Below are 18,039 nucleotides of genomic sequence, written 5' to 3'. Positions count from 1 at the left end.
TTGCTTCTCCGTGAAGTCCCTGATTGCTAGATAAGGGGTGGTGGGAAGGAGAGGGTGAAGACTAACATAGAAGGGTAAGGGTAGAATGATGGAAGATTGAAAGATAAAGGATGGGGCAGGAGAGGGAAACATTAAAAGAGAAGGGGGAGGGAAGGACTCAAAGGAAGAGGAGATGCCCCACTCCTTAGAAGTTTCTTTCCAGTCCCTGTTTGCATATCCTAAAAGTCACATGTGGGCTCATCCATGGATATCTAAATCTGCAGATTGGGCCCACATTGAATATATATATATATATAGAGAGAGAGAGAGCTGACTTTTCTCTCTTGGCTCAAATTTTTCTTTCAGGATATTTTGCCCTTGCTCTCATACGTTGCATAGATGTCACAGGGCAAGGACAGCCACGATGTTGGGAGTAGTACTCCGATGTTCTGTAGCTATCCACTTCCTCCAGGCATATGATGTACTGGTCTGTGACTGTGTGCATGGGTTTAATAATTATCCTTGAGTTCAGCCAGTCTGACATACTGCTGATTACTAGCACATTGAAACCAGAACAGAACAGCATGGAATGTGTAGCCTGACATCATAATATTTGAAAGCATCAAAGTTATTTCAACAACAACACAAAAGTCAGCTGAAACAAACAACAAGAACTTTCAGTCTTGGATAGTGTTCCAAGCTATAGTGACAAGCAGTGATAAACAGAAACCAAATGGGCTTTCAGAGATTATCAAGGGACCAAGAACACACTGGTTGATCTCCTAAATCCAAAGGCAACAGGCCAACAATAAGATAACTTGCATTTCTAATGAAATTTTTATGCCCTCTTTTTCTTTGCCTTCTTTTCCATTTTTTAGATTTCTCAAGCTGCATTTTTGTATTTTTTCTCACCTGCATTTTTTGGGGAAAATATTTAACAATTTATACCCTATCTTTCTTATTTTCCCCCCCTGCTAATGCTAAGAGCCTCATGGCACAGAGTGGTAAAGCTGCAGTACTGCAGTCTGAACTCTCTGCTCATGACCTGAGTTCGATCCCAGCAGAAGCTGGGTTCAGATAGCCGGCTCAGGTTGACTCAGTCTTCCATCCTTCCGAGGTTGGTAAAATGAGTACCCAACTTGCTGGGGGGGGGGCAAATGTAGATGACTGGGGAAGGCAATGGCAAACCACCCCGTAAAAAGTCTGCCAGGATAATGTTGTGAAAGCAACGTCACCCCAGAGTCAGAAACGACTGGTGCTTGCACAGGGAACTACCTTTACCTTTTACCTGCTAATGACAGAGAACCAAATCTGGGACACTGGTTGGAGTGCTGGACTTGGATTGGGGAGGCCTGGACTCAAATCCCCATTTGCCATGAAACATACTGGGTAACCTTGGGGGAAGTCATTTTCTCTTAGGTTGTTGTGAGGATAAAATGGAGGAAGGAACCCCCAGTGGAGGCCATCACGAGCTTCTTAGTGAAGGGGTGGGGTAAGCCTCTTACCTCTTCTCTGATATCCTTGCTGCTGTCTTCACAGCATCCAGATGAGCCCAAAGGAAACAGCTTATTAAGGTTGCCAGGCTTGTGTTGGCAGCCCTTGGAAGAGCTTGTGGGGATGGAGCCTGGGGAGGGGGTAGCATCATGAATTAGTACCTGGGAGTGATGTTACCAGGGCTTTTTTCTTTAGCAGGAGCTCAGTTCTGGCTGGCTTGGTGTCAGGGGTGTGACCTAAACATGAGTTCCTGCCAGGCTTTTCTACAAAAAGTCCTGTGTGGAACAATGGTAACATCAGAGGGTGTGGCCTAATATGCAAATGAGTTCCTGCTGGGCTTTTTCTACTAGAAGTCACACCTGTTGTGACTGACCCCTGATCTAAGTCCTTCGCTTAAAAAAAAAAAAACTAATCCAAGTCATTCAGGCTGAACCATGGTGTCCTGCTTCACTAGCCACACACTTCCTTTATAATTTTCAGGACTCTTAGATGTCTGGAGACGTATTCTTTGGACAAATTCATTTGCCTGGTAGGGGTTTTCACAGATTCAGACCAGAACCACAGCACAGGTGATGTGTGGTTAAGATTACCGATCATTGATATGTAGACTCATAATCCATCAAGTTTCTGCAGCCAAGACACTGTTTGTTGCAAGTCCTTATTAGGAAGTGGTGTACCTGAGGCCTTAAACATAAACACTCTTTACACTTGTTTTCACACACTGGCATTGTAGGGTTGCCAGCGTCCAGGTGGGGCCTGGAGATCTTCCACTTTTACAACTGATTTCCAGCCAGCAGAGGTCAGCTCCCCTGGAGAAAATGGCTACTTTGAAGGGTGGACTTTATGGCATTGGACCATGCTGAGGCCCTTCACCTCCCCAAACCCTGCCCTCTCCCAGATCCATCCCCAAAGTCTCTAGGTATTTTCCAACACAGACCTGACTAATCTAGAGCATGTTTTGTAGTATTTGAATTAGTGTTCTGCTCCACATTTCCCTTTCCTTGAGTCGTTTAGTCCAATAAAAATTCTTTGCTTGCCATTCCATTCTCACAGTGATTATTCTAGCTTCTTGCTTATCTTTCTAATACGCCTTAATTTAAAGATCTCATTTTCTTTTTCTAAAGGAACCATGTTTGATTCTGTACCAAGCCACAGTTTGCTCTACAGTCATAGTTTGTAGACCGCCAATCTAGGATATTAATGAATTTTCAAGATTTTAAAATTCAATTCTGTGGATGCTGGCAACCCTACAATGCCAGTGTGTGAAAACAAGTGTAAAGAGTGTTTATGTTTAAGGCCTCAGGTACACCACTTCCTAATAAGGACTTGCAACAAACAGTGTCTGGGCTGCAGAAACTTGATGGAGGGTGTGAACAAACATGTGGAAAAAGGAGACCCAATAGATGTTGTTTACCTCATCAAAGGCTCCTTAGAAAGCTCGAGAGTCATGGAGTAAAAGGACAGGTCCTCTTGTGGATCAAAAACTGGCTAATTAATAGGAAGCAGAGAGTGAGTATAAATGGGCAGTCTTCACAGTGGAGGACGGTAAGCAGTGGGGTGCCGCAGGGCTCGGTACTGGGTCCCATGCTCTTTAACTTGTTCATAAATGATTTGGAGTTGGGAGTGAGCAGTGAAGTGGCCAAGTTTGCAGATGACACTAAATTGTTCAGGGTGGTGAGAACCAGAGAGGATTGTGAGGCACTCCAAAGGGATCTGTTGAGGCTGGGTGAGTGGGCATCAACGTGGCAGATGAGGTTCAATGTGGCCAAGTGCAAAGTAATGCACATTGGGGCCAAGAATCCCAGCTACAAATACAAGTTGATGGGGTGTGAACTGGCAGAGACTGACCATGAGAGAGATCTTGGGGTCGTGGTAGATAACTCACTGAAAATGTCAAGACAGTGTGCAATTGCAATAAAAAAGGCCAACGCCATGCTGGGAATTATTAGGAAGGGAACTGAAAACAAATCAGCCAGTATCATAATGCCCGTGTATAAATTGATGGTGCGGTCTCATTTGGAATACTGTGTGCAATTCTGGTCACCGCACCTCAAAAAGGATATTACAGCATTGGAAAAAATCCAGAAAAGGGCAACTAGAATGATGAAAGGGTTGGAACACTTTCCCTATGAAGAAAGGTTAAAACGCTTGGGGCTCTTTAGCTTGGAGAAATGTTGACTGCGGGGTGACATGATAGAGGTTTACAAGATAATACATGGGATGGAGAAAGTAGAGAAAGAAGTACCTTTCTCCCTTTCTCACAATACAAGAATTTGTGGGCATTCGATAAAATTGCTGAACAGTCAGGTTAAAACAGATAAAAGGAAGTACTTCTTCACCCAAAGGGTGATTAACATGTGGAATTCACTGCCACAGGAGGTGGCTATAAGCATAGACAGCTTCAAAAGGGAGTTAGATAAAAATATGGAGCAGAGGTCATCAGTGGCTATTAGCCACAGTGTGTATATGTGTGTGTGTGTGTTTTTGGCCACTGTGTGACACAGAGTGTTGGACTGGATGGGCCATTGGCCTGATCCAACATGGCTTCTCTTATGTTCTTAGAGCAAAGAGAGCTATTCCTTCCCCTTCAGCCATTTGCCTGACTGCAGATAATCCTCTGGGACTGCTGTTTGCATCAGTAGAGAAACATAATAGGCAGTATACAGTTTACATTTATTATCATGTTCAGTCCATATTTATTATTGTCTCTATGGCTGTTCTTAAACCAGTTCAACAGTTGAGGTCAAGGAATTGTGCCAGTTCCGGCAATTAGACACACATCAGAACTTTCTGCTTTAACAGAGGACATACATTTTTCTGTCCTCCCATCTCAACGTTCATTAAAAGCATCTTTGACAGCTCTATCCAGATATTTTTGTGTGTGCATTTTTTGGGATTAGTGATATGCCTTTGCAAAATAGTTTAGTACTTATAATTCCAGTTTTCTAAAGTGCACAGTTCAGGAGTAGCTTAATCAATGGAAAATCCAGCTTTTATATAGCCAGTGTGCCATCTACTGACAAGCAAAACAAACAAAAAAAAATCACAAAAATGGTGTTGCATCAGATTGTACCCCACTGGAAAATTCACTGTTTAAATTCTCACCATTTTTCAAGTGGCATTTCCAGTTTCATTTCACAATGGCACACATATATGTTTATAGCAAACAAGCAGAGAAAAATTAGACAGAAGTTTGTTTTAAAATTGCAAGGCTGTTTTTAAACTACTTTCCCTTTCTTAGGGATAACAGAATTTTCAGCAGCTCCACCATCTTGGGAATCATAATATTTCTGGCTGCTATAGGCATCTCGTACCTTTGACAAACAAGAATGGAGTACAACCAAGGCTTTTTTTTTTAGCAGGAACGCACAGGAATGCAGTTTCGGCTGGCTTAGTGTCAGAGGGTGTGGTCTGGTATGCAAAAAAGTCCCTGCTGGTTTTTTTCTACAAAAAAGCACTGAGTACAAACCACCCCCACCCCCAATCATGTGGCATAGCATAACAATATAAAACCTCTGTGACAATTGTCAGCAAGACCCAATTCTTCTGGGTCCAACTTAGAAAGGATCTAGGAAACACATGAGTGTATATCTGAAATGTTTTCTCATAGTAAAAGATAGCCAGACAGTCCCTGATTCAGATCAGCAGCAAAACTGTATGTGAGAGGAAGGAGTTTTGACATAATGTTGTAGGACCATTTTTATTGTCTTCAAATGCCTTTCTCAATATGCTGTTTGCCCCACAGAAGCAAACTGTATGCCCCCACCATTAGCTTTTCACTGTATCCGTAATCCCCAACATGGATTAAGGTGGCTAGAGTTCTCCCGGAATTGTCTGATCTCCAGAGTACAGAGATTAGTTCTCCTAGAGAAAACAGAAGCTTCAGAGTGTGGACTGTTACAATGTCACATCAGCTGCAGTCCCTGGGCCTAAGGACACCCCACTGGCTACTTTGTGGAATGAGATCCCCTTGGAGATTCGAGCCCTGCAGGACTTGTCAGAGTTCTGCAGACCTTGGAACTCTTCCACCAGGTTTTTAACTGATCTGGTGGGCATCCCTTTGAATGTCATCATTCCCCCCCATCATTTTGCACTCATGGTGCTTGTATAGAGTTGACAGTCATTGACCACACGTGCTGTTATATGTTTGCTGCTTATGCCTGAAACAGTGTCTGTCTCTTCTGAATATGCTGTTCTGATTGTTGGAACTATTTTATGATGTTTTAATTCTGTTTTTTATTGTTGTAAACTGCCCTGAGCTCTCTTGTGGGATAGGGGAGCGTCTAATTTTTTTTTTTAATTAAATTAAAATTTGGGGGTGAAGCCTGAGGAAGGTAGAGTACGGGTAGGGGAGGCACTTCAATAGGGTTTTATACCAAAGAGTCCACCTTCCAAAATGGCCATTTTCTCCAAGTGACCTGATTTCTGTAATCTGGAAGTCAGTTGTAATCTCAAGAGCTCTCCAGCCACCACTTGGATGCTGGCGACACTGGAGTATGTGATAAGCCTCCAGTTCATTTCCCTTACTGTGCCAGTGATCAAATTCAGACAATTTAATTTCTTGTTTATAACTCTCATATACTGAGAACAAGGCCTTTATTAAAGTTTTCTCTCCATTACATATTGCTGAATGTTCTTTTCTGCTTCAGCACAATCTTAAAAGTATTTTTCTGGGATTAAGGCCATTGAATAAAAGTAGGGTTGTCAAGTCCAGTTCAAGAAATATTTGGGGACTTTGGGGGTGGAGCCAGGAGGCATAGGGGGTGGAGCCAGGAGCAAGGTTCTGACATGCATAAATGAATGCCAAAGGGAGTTCTGGCCATCACATTTAAAGGGACTGCACACCTTTTAAATGCCTTCTCTCCGTTGGAAATAATAAAGAATAGGAGCACCTTCTTTGGGGACTCACAGAATTGGACCCCCTGTTCCAAACTTTTTGAAACTTGGAGGGCATTTTGGGGAGAGGCACCAGATGCTATGCTGAAAATTTGGTGCATCTACCTCAAAAGACAGCTTCCCCAGATACCTTTGGATCAATTCTCCATTAAACCCTATGAGAATCGGTTTCCATAGGGAATAATGGAGTTTGCAGCAGGCTTTTCCTTGCCCTCCCCATTTCCTGATGACCCTGAAGCAGGGGTAGGGCCTCCAAACCAGGGGATCCAAACCCCCTGCCCCACCTGGGGATTGGCAACTCTAAATAAAAGGCTAATTTTCAGTAGATTGGTTTCGGATTGTTCCTTGATCTTCTTTTTGTTGTTGCTGATTTTGGTTGTTTTTAAACTGAGCAATGTAAGGACGGACAGGAAATACCTCATAGGGTTTTGTGGTTCTGTAATAACCTCGTGATGTGTACAAAGCCCTTTAAGGCCTGGGAAGAGAGAAGGAAAGAATATACTGTAGTTGCACATGTTCAGTACACTTTTGTCTGAGTTTCCATTCTTAGTTTTTGAGGTGACAAGATGGTGGTGAAGAAGGTTTTCTTCTGAGGGAGATGCTGTAGAAAATCAAAGAGAGATGCCTTTGGGGATAATTAGGCCTTGGCTCAGGTTTGTAAATAAAACAAAAAAGTTCAAAGTCTTTTTTTCCTTCTTCCATATGCTTTGATGTGACCTGTTATGTGATGTTCTGGATTTGCAAAGCTCAGTTGGAGGCCCGAAGAGTTGGATTTTAAAGTCTGCACACTGCGGCAGAGACCAGGTTTGAAGCTCATGCCCTGCCACAAATTTTGCTAATGTTTAAGGTGCTGATGAACTCTTGCCCTTTTATTCTGCTGTGGATAGTCTAACAGGGCTATCCATCATGGCCTACCCCCTTGAGTCAAATACTTGTGAAGAACCAATTGCGCTTCCACAGCTGCCTGATTATTGTCTGTTAGTGACAAAGGTAGTTGAATTGTCCAGAGCAATTTGAATAAATGTTCTTACACTGCATCATGGGAATCATAGTTGTTTCTAGCCTCCATCTTCCAGTGCAGGACTTTTGAATGATGCATTCTGATAGTGCAGATGCAAAAAGGGAATGAAAAGCAAGTGACCTGTGCTTGAAAATTAAGCTGGTTGAATGACCTGACAACAATCATGGGGGATACATGCCTCACAAGCAATTGAGAAGGTTATGTGTGCCAGCTGCACAAATGCAAAAGTTACTGCAAGCTGTCTAACAAAAATCACAAACATTCCAAGGCATAACATCCCCATGGGGATGGAAGGCAGCATGTTGTCAGACCTGATAAGCTAAGCAGGGCCAGTACTTGGAAGGCAGACCTCTAAGAAAGAATTTGCAGAGGAAGCACTGGCAAATCACCTCTGCTTCTCACTTGGCATAAAAGCCCCTTGCTTGGGTTGCCATAACTTGCCTGCAAATTGATTGCACTTTACACACTCAAAACATGCACATGCAAATGAGGCATCTTATGCAGGGAAGCCTGTAGAAGCAACTGCTGCACAAGAGCAAAGTTGCTCCAGTTTGACTTCAAGTTTTATATATATACAACTTGAAGTCAAACTGGAGCAACTTTGCTCTTGTGCAGCAGTTGCGTCTACAGGCTTTCCTGCATAAGATGCTTCATTTGCATGTGCATGTTTTGAGTGGGTAAATATATATATATATATATATATATATATATATATATATATATATATATATATATATATATATATATATATACACACACACAGAGAGAGAGAGAGAGAGAGAGATCAGGTGATGGGGCTTGACTCATTTGTGCAGTTTCATCGCAGTAAGTTCAAATTTGGTGGCATTCATTTACAAAATTTGCAGCATCCCTGGACTTGGGAACAGGCTTTGGCTCAGTGGCAGAACATATGCGTGGCATACAGAAGGTCCCAGGTTCAATCTCCAGTATCTCCAGGAAGGATCAGGTCAGTAGGTGAAGTAAAAGACCTTGTGCTGAAACCCTGGAGAACTGCTGCCAGTCTAAGATGATACTGACTTTGGTGGATCATTAGTCTGATTCAGTATAAGGCAACTTCATGTATTCATGTGACTATTGGAATTAAACTGAATGAGGGTAGGGCCAGTATGATGCTGTCAGAGCATTCAGTCTGAGAGACTCAAGATTGAATAACCACTTTGCTATTGGAAGCTTGGGCAGGACACATACCCAGCCATATCTATCTCTAGTGTTGTCCTGATGATAAAACTGAGGGGAGAATGCTGTTGTAAGTTTCTTTGGGCCCTCATTGGAGAAAAAAAAATGGGTATAAATATCTAAATATATAGAATGTAACAGGTAATTCATAAATTACCAGACTTATGTTAGATCATATGGTGTGAGTTCATCATGCTTTTAAATCAGTTAATTAATTTTAATAGTTACTGATAATATTTTAGTTAATTGTTTCAATTAATTGTCTCAGAATAGTTGAGTTCATAATTAATTGGAAACAAGTCTGGAAAGCTATGCAGTCTGAAACAAAATTTTAACAAGAAGAATCTCAGAAGGATCTCATTTTTTATTTGCAAATATGAACAGGACCAGCCCTTACCATGTAACTTAAAATTTAAAATGTTGCCCGAGTGGTATAGGATTAAACCACAAGCAAGTCACCTGCCATTTTGCTATGGTAACACATGGCCCAGTGGTAATACAATAAGTAGCAGCCTTAACTCTTCTTTATAGTTTGCCGATTCAAGCTAGGCTCTAACTATTACTATTGCTCAGTTGTTTTGTGTGTATATGTGTGTGGAATAATAAATTAAAGCCTGACAAATTAATTATCTCAAAACACTTCATTAACCAGAGTACCTTGCATATAGCTCTCAATTGTCTGAATAGATTTGTTCTGAGGTGCTGCACTGACTATGAATATTGTTGCGGGGTTTTTTTTTTTTTAAGAAACACCCTTGGAGAAATATGTCTAATGCATTGTGAAGTCTAACTAGTTTTAACCAGTCCATTAACCTTGAAAGTCGGGATGCATAAAATGCACAGTGTTGCAAGTGTAGGAGAAACAAGAAGCATGAACTTCTCAAATACCCATTGAAAACAACCAACGTATCATTCTCAAACGAATATGTCATATACCCAGAATTGTGGGGCTGCAGTAGTGAATTCTAATTTCCTCCATGGGTTTGCTGTTGACCGATAGGGAGGGTCTAGACTCTTTGCTCTTGGGCTCCTGCAGCAGACAACACTACAACATCCCTTCTTGGTACATACCCGGCTTCTACCACAGAACAGGGGTGTCAAACATGCGGCCTCCCAGCCTGATTGGGCCCCTATAGTGCTTACATGTGGCCAACAAGCTATTGGCTGTCATCGGCTCCCTTCTCCTCTTCTGCTTCCTTCATTGCAGTTTGCTTTGCCAGTGCTTGAGAGAGTCTGAGTTTACCTCTTTCTACACCAACCTGCCCCCAGCTCGTTAAGTGACCAAATCTAACCGATGACTCCACTGCCTCCATAACATTCATGGCACTGCGGGTGAAAAAACACCCCCTATACTAGGCCAATTACAACAAGGGTGTGAAAAATTCCTACCCAGCCTCAAAAATAGTAACCTGCATAGCCTACACTGCATACAGGATGAAAGGGTGGGCTGAGCATGAGGCTGCAAGATGAAGTTGGAGGGAGAAGCCCACAGATATCTACTCACTGTCTCCCCCCTCCAGCAAACTGCATCCCCTGTCACTGCCTCCTCCCTTCTAGGGGAGCAAAAGCAGTCCCCACCTTCAGGTGCTGGTTGGCTCCATGGGTGGAGAAGCCATGTTCTAAAGACAATGATTATAGAGGCTTTGGGTTCATGGCTGTGAGGTAAGTTTTGTATTGTACAAGTAGAATATGGAGGTCACTGGAATAGGAATTATATATTAACAATGAAGATTTCAAGGATCAGCAGCACAGGTCTCCAGATAGACCTGGTTTAGGAACATCAATTAAGAAAGTAGTTCCAACTTTCTTTAATACTTTCAAGCATAAGCAGGCTTTTATTGATTAGCCACTAGGTTGGATCCTCCTAATCCAAATGCAGGATTCCACCACAATAGCCTGCCTTCTCTCAAGCGTCAGACTAAATGGTGCCATGTTTGCTAACTGCCAGAGACAAAGTTAACAGCTGGGTATTCTATTCTTCATTAGAAGTAAAGCCAAACACTCTGCCACACTACTAAGCAGAGCTCCCTTTACTCTGTCTGCTCTTTTCCTGAGCCAAACCCAAGCTCTAACTGCTCTCTCCCTGAGGTAGAACTGCTGCTGTGTTTCACTTCCAACATTCCATCTCTCTTCTCGAAGGTGATTGGGTGCTGAAACAGCATTCCCAAAGGCTTAAGTGAGTGGCTGTTTTCCTCCTCTCCAAGGGAAGGACAGCCATCTGTCTGTCACAGCCAGCAGGATTTAAAAAAAAAAATCACTGGCAGTAATGATATGACATCACTTCTCAGAAAACTTGAAAGTGACGTCAGTCCTTGGGGGGATAATGGAAAATCCTTGGTCTGGAAGGGTCTCCATCCTTTGAACACAACAACAATAACAACAAATCAGAGAAGCTAGGGTGTAATTTGTCTTAAAGGCAGAAAGCTGGCCAAATTTCAAATCTTGTCATCTCTGCCTACGTACAATTATTATTTTGTTCTTTGTTCTGGCTGTCCCATTGCACCTCTCCATTCCAGTATGAGCCTATAACTAGAAGTGGTATTATTTTCCTGTAAAACTCAACCAAGTTATAGGTGTTCTGAGTGATTTTATAAAAAATCTGATCGCACTTCATAAAGCTGGGATTGACAAATGTCCAATCAGACCCAATGTCCAACCTTATAGTCCATCCATTTAGTGTACCTCTTTCAGAACAGCCAGTGCAGTCCAGATGTAATTCACTCTTCTAAGAATAGAATTATTATTATGCTACCGACAGGACTACTTGTACTTTTTTGTCTAGGACTGGTTGAATTTTTACTAAAGAATTGTGAAATTCAGATCCGTCTGATGAGTTATCACGTATCAAAGCACTCGAGAATAATTGCCAATATACCAAAGTTCTGTAATTGTTCAAACACAAAGCAGTGCAAAGTGGTACTTGAAGAAGACAGCTCTTAAGATAGTCTTGATTCCTGTAGCAAAACTGGTGATATTCACGGAATGCATGAATATCTCTCCAAATTAATTCTGCTGCAAAGACCTCTTGTGCCAGTTTTAATTCACACGATGGCCATATCAAGGCTCATGAATAGTTATGTACAAGCAAAGCTCATTCAAAACAATATCTTGCAGCTGTTATTTGACCAGATTTTTAACTTCAGGAAAGTAACCAGATGCATTACTTTTATTGTCTAAGTTCCACTTCACTGTCATTAGACACGAGGGGGTGGTGGGAATCAGTGATTTCAAACTTCCTTTGCTCAGGTAACCCTTTCCACATTGTTTATCCGCAAGTACCCACATTTTAGCATGCTTAGAATATCTGTATGTTGTGGAATCTTCATAAGGAACACTTATAATAGGCTACTAGCTGAGCCTTCAGAGGAATAGCACAGCTCCTAAATTTCACAGTTTGAAAACAATACTTCAGTAAAGCAATGTAAAAGTTTTGTATTATACAGAATGCTCTTGAAATGTTAGGCAAGTAAGATTAGGTTGATTTTCAGAATGATAGTGGGAATCTATAAACTTATAAATATGTATGTCTAATTTTTGATAGGGGAAAGTTTTAAAAAGTGGAGAAATTGCTTTGGTTCAGCCAGATCTGATACTGCATTTAGACTTTCACTGTGATAATTTGCATTGTATTATTTGCTTTTCCTTCACCCAAGAAGAGTTCACTATTGATTAAAGTAAGACAAATTTCTTTCAACCCGGGGGGGGGGGTGCATTTGCATGTTCACTAATAACTATGACAACTAGGGTTTCCAGGTCTTCCTGGCAACCAGCAGGGGATGGTGGGGGGACTTACCAGGGGAGAGAGGAAGGCTGAGGCAATGCGGAGATGTTATTTCTGGCATGCACAGGAAGTGATGCTATCACACTGCAGTGTCTCAATGATGTTCTGGTATTTGGGCAAAAATGGTTTCTACCATAGAGTTATTGCCCAAATACCAGAGTGCCACCCAGACATTGCCAGTGTGATGATGTCACTTCCTGCGTGAAATGATGTCACCACATCGCCTGGGACTTCATCTCTCTCCTAGTAAGTCCCCCTGCTGGGCAGCTGACCAGCAGTGGGAACCTGGTGGAGGGGGAACCCTACCTCCAACAGGGGAGTTGGCAGCCCTAATGACCACTTGGAATTGAGTAAGTGCTTCCAGTTCAAAATGAGTGGTATGATTACTAGGACACAACTCATAGGTTCTAATTTTCTCTTTAACATTTCTTTATTTTTATTACATTAGCAATGGAGCTCAGGACTGTCGCCTTCTCCATTTTCTCTTCATAATGATACTGTGAAGAAGGATAGGCTGACAGGGCTTGACTGAACCAAGGTCACCCAATGAACGTAGCTGACTGGGAATTTGAACCATCTCCAAGATCCTAGTCCAACATTCCAACCATTGCCCCAGATTGACACATATACTTTCTCAGTTCTGGCATGGTGATAGACAGATAAAATATCTGGGTTATGACTCAGCAAACATATTGATTCCTGGGCTTTAGCTGCTCTTGAGAAATTGGGTAGGACTGTCACGTTGTCAAAGAAATGAATAGTACATCAAATATTTTCTCATAAGCAAAAAATCTTTTTTTCTTAGCTCAAATAAATGTTTGTTTTGATTTTGTATCTTTGAATTTTTAGTATACATTGAATTAGAACTGTTAGAAGGTATCTCAGGTGGGCAAAGATGAGTGATTCAACCACTAATGTTGTGAAGCAGCATTTTTCATAGTTTCTGTAAAGAGCTCTCATTCATAAAATCATGAATTTAAAAGACTCCTAAAAAAATCTTAACTGGGGTTTAGCAGTTGTCAGTAAGTGGGCATGCTTCACCTGACTGATTACAGATGAAGTTGTGTCCCAGCTCTTCTCTTGTGAAAATCAGCACTCTTCCCAGTCTGTGACCTGGAAAGCAAAAATTGTGTGCAGCTGAAATAGAGGTGAACCCTGTGCTCTGAGTCTGGGGTATGCCTCAGGGGTCAACAGTCCCCTGAAAGATACCCAATATCTTGCTCACTTCATCTGTTTCATTAAAGGAAGTCCTGCTCTGATGCAATGATGTAGAAGTTTGTACCAGTCTTTAAGGTCTCTAAGTACTCACAGCAAGTTAATTTATGTGGTGGTATTAACTGGAAGTGATTAAAATTGCCCAGTTCTCCAATGGCCCGTATTTTATTATCATTCTCTGTGTGCCAACAGGCTAAGAGAAAATACCTTTGGACAGCTAAGTTGTAAGTTATCCGAACATCATTGTACCACATCTCCACTGGCTGTTAATATGAAACCCATGAAATAGGAAGCTACTTCAAACAGTGTGGTCCTGAAGATCTTTAAAGGAAGGTGTTGTGGATAGACTTAAGGACTACCTGCCTTTTATGGTTGGATTAGACAAAATGCTGAGAATTCAATGTTTGGAGCTTCCAAGACTTTGTATCGGGACTGCAACATAGAGTGGGGGCTTAACACCCCCCTCTCCATTTTCCTGACCTGAAATAGGGAGGAAAAGGAGGAGAGGAAGAAGAAGAAGAATAGGAGGAGGAGAAGCTGGTTTTATACCCTGCCCTTCACTATCCGAAGGAGTTTTGAAGCAGCTTACAATTACCTTCCCTTCTTCTCTCCACAAAAGACATCCTTTAAAGTAGGTGGTGCTAAAGGAGCTCTGAGAGCTGTGACTGACTTTATGTGGACTTTATGTGGAGGAGTGGGGAATCAAACCCAGTTCTCCAGATTACCGTGGACCACTCTTAACCTCTACAGCAAACTGGCTCCAAGAGTAGTTCTGCAAAACCATTTCAGGTTGGGAAGCACACTATGATAAGGCAGGGATGAATCCTTCCATTCTCTGTGCTGTATCCCCCCAGGCCCCTGAACAGCTACTGTTCTCTACTTTAACTCTTAGATGTTTAGAAGAAAGACAATCACAATCATGATGCAAGCACATTCCTCCATTCAGAATCATTCTTTGGATTCACACTAGAGAGCTGTCAAAGGGGTGTGGAGTGGCTTACATAGAAGTATCCATGCCATACTTCTTGAATGAGTGAGCCTGGCATGATCCAAAGGGCTGAGTCTGAAATACTCACAGGGTTCCCATTTGTGGCCTGGTATTCTCCTGAAATTATATCTCAGGCTACATTCAGTTCCTCTGAAGGAAATGGTAGCTTCAGAGAGCACACTCTATGACATCACACCTCTGCTGAGCCCCTGTAATCCCCAAATTCCACCCTTTCCAAAACACTGCCTCCAAATATCCAGGAATTTGCCAAACTAGAGTTGGTAACCCTAACAAAAGTCATTAGAGTTGACAGTTCTGGGTTGGGAAATATCTGGAGATTTTGGAGGTGGAGCCTGAGGAGGGCAGGGTTTGTGGAGGGGAGGGACATCTGCAGAGCATAATGCAATAATGTCCACTTCCCAAAATAGCCATTTTATTCAGGTGAACTGATCTCTGTTTCCAGGAGGTCAATTGTAATCCTATGAGATCTCCATTTGGAGATTGGAAACCCTACCAGACATGCAGCAGAGATTCTTCAAAACATTGTTCTGAAAGCAGCCATACTGAGACCCAATATGTCACTCCTCAATTTCAACAAAACTATTTTTTTTTTAAAAATGCATTTTAAAAAAATCTAACGTGGAGAGGGATAGGAGGACCATTCATTCTGGGGCCCCAAACTCAAAGGGTGCCTCAAATTTACACAATTTCCATGTATTTAAAGCATTTCATTCAAATTGTAACATATAAAATATAAAGGATCACATAATTATCCTTTTAAATTTCTATTATGGCTAAGAGACCTCAAAAGTTGGAACTGGCCCAGGCCTCTGATCACCTCTGAGAGGACCTGGGGTTGGGGGAGGGCGGCAACCACTTCTGTGGTGGATGAAGAAATATTAGAGTTGAAACACAGGGTGCACAGGCATTTTCATACTCCCGCATTAAATTAGAACTTTTTGGTGATATTTCCCCCCCACAAATGAGTTGGAGGGGTAATGAAAAGGGTTCTCTTGGCTTAATGGTTCTTCACCTTGACCTAATTGCAAGTTGTTAAAAAACTGCAGCAGGCTGTTACACATCTGACTGCAGATTCCTGTTCCTTTTCCTCACTGCTGCCTCAACTCAGAATTGTCCTGCTAGGCATAAAGTCTGTAGAGCATGAACTCGTCTGTGGATTAGAGTCTCATAGGTGGCTTGAAACATCAGGGGCTGAATGGATATGAGTGATTCTGCCTTTGCCTGGAATCAGCTTCTCCAACTGTTGAGGTATTGACTATTGTTCTGAATGTTAGATATCTTTTAATCTGTAAATTTTAGATGCTGTGGTTTTAAATGTTGACCTGTGATGGAACCTGCCCTGAGACTGCTTGTGGAAAGGGCAGGATACAAATCCAATAAAATAAATAAATAAAATAAAGTGTAGGCCTATAGACTTAAGAAATCATAAAGTCGTCTCTCAGACCTTTGATGTGCTTAAGCATCAGCTTTTCAGACTCCCCCATATGCCTGCTCTTATTGTCAAAAGTAGTTCAGAGTCACACAGTATCAAACAGGGAAGTCATTTGCACCCCCAGTCGGAATGAAGAGGCTGACACAGTGTTGGATAAAAACCGGGCAGCTTTATTAAACATAACTTAAATGAGCTAGAATGGCAAGAGGTCTAGGCCTAACAGGACAAGCCCTGGGGTCAAACCCAGAACCCCACCTTGTCCTGGGAGGGCGAGCCACCCTGCCCCCAGCATAAGCCCAATATCATCTGGCTGGTGCTGAGCAGCCAGGCCCAAACTCCACCTCGGCCGGCATCTAACCCTCTGAAAGGATCCACCACGGTGAGGCTTTGTCGTGATCTGCACTCCCAGCATTGAGCCGTAAAGCCCATCTGCACTTCGTACAGACCACCAGCAGCAACTGGTGCAGAACCATAGGTGCTCCCCTAAAAGACTGTAGCCAATACCTCATCCTGCCAAGCGACAAATGTAACAACTCCTCCCCTAAAATCCTACACTACCGAGCAGTACAAGGTAGGTAAAAAACAAATTCACATAGGCCAATTCAGTGAAAATGAAAAAATTCCTACCTGGCCCCTAATAAGGCGACTGGTAAAAACCTGTACTGCATAGGGCAGGCGGGCTAGCCGAGAGCCACAAATGAACTGCGTGCTTCAGGGCAGAGCCGGGGCTTTATAGCTGCGCAGGACGACCACCGACAGCTGGCCCAATGACGTCCGCCTTTCGCCCAGTGCTTTTGCCGGCCATGCTCCAGCCGGCTCAGCCCCACTTGTGCCGTGCCTACTCGTCGCACACGCTCCTTGGCCCCACCCAGAAGCAGACAAACAGAACGCGGCTCTCCTCACCGAGAGCCACAAACGAACTGTGTGCTTCAAGGTGGGGCCGGGGCTTTATAGCCCTGACGCCACGCCCCCTTTTAGTCCCCAGAAGGCCAGGGAGCCGACGCCAGCCTCCCCTCCTTCCGGGAGGGCAAACATGTCCCCCAGCCTGTAACTGGCATTGCCAGTCCGGCTGGGAGGGGGCCGACATGTAATAAAAAGCTGCTGAAGGGAGGAAGAAGATCAGGTCTTGTCATCTCATGGTAGGCATTACAAAACAGTGAAGGGAAATTACTAATCTGGAGAGCAATAGGAAGCAAGCTTTTAGACAATATATAACCTTCTCATAAGAAGATCCTGGCAGAGTGATACAAGACAGGAAAGAAATGTAGTTATCACAGTATGACTCTGATGACAAGCTCTGCATTGTTCAACATGATGCTGTGGAGGCCAGACCAGCTCTCTCACTGTCTTTTGGTGCATACAACAGCTGTTATAATCAGGGCATTTGAATTTTTCTTTGCTAACAGTACTTTTACTTTAGTTTTTGTTAGCAATAAGCCAAGTGATTAGTCAATCTGATTTAAGTGTAGTGCCTTCTTGATGGAATTCAAAAAGTTGGAAGATTTCATGGGGAACTTGGGAAAAAAAACCTAGTTTGTGCATTTATATGCACATCCACATACATAGACTTGTATCCCAACTAAAATTTCTAAGGACAGAACATGTTCCATCCAGAAAAACACGAAGTCCCTGCCTCTACTCTCCTGCTATAACTCAAAATGCCCACTGAAATGTCACTCCTGGGGGACAGGAGGAGGAAGAGGAGATTGGATTTATAACCTGCCCTTTGCTTGGAGTCTCAGAGCCACTTACAATCTCCTTTCCCATTGTCTCCCTACAACAGACAACCTGTGATGTAGGTGGGGCTGAGAGAGCTCCGAGAGAAACTGCTCTTGAGTGAGCAGCTCTGAGAGAAATGTGGGTGACCCAAGATTACACCAGCAGCTTCATGTGGAGGAGGATTAGCTTACACAGAGAAGAGGTCTGCTGCAAGAGGAAGAAATCTGTGGGCATCACTCCTTTGTATACATGAGAATTTTAGGTGGGATCCTGCTCAGATCATCATCTCCATTCTA

The sequence above is a fragment of the Heteronotia binoei genome, chromosome 6, assembly GCF_032191835.1.
Source record: "Heteronotia binoei isolate CCM8104 ecotype False Entrance Well chromosome 6, APGP_CSIRO_Hbin_v1, whole genome shotgun sequence".
Lineage (NCBI taxonomy): Eukaryota > Metazoa > Chordata > Lepidosauria > Squamata > Gekkonidae > Heteronotia > Heteronotia binoei.
Note: the sequence above shows the minus strand (reverse complement) of the source record.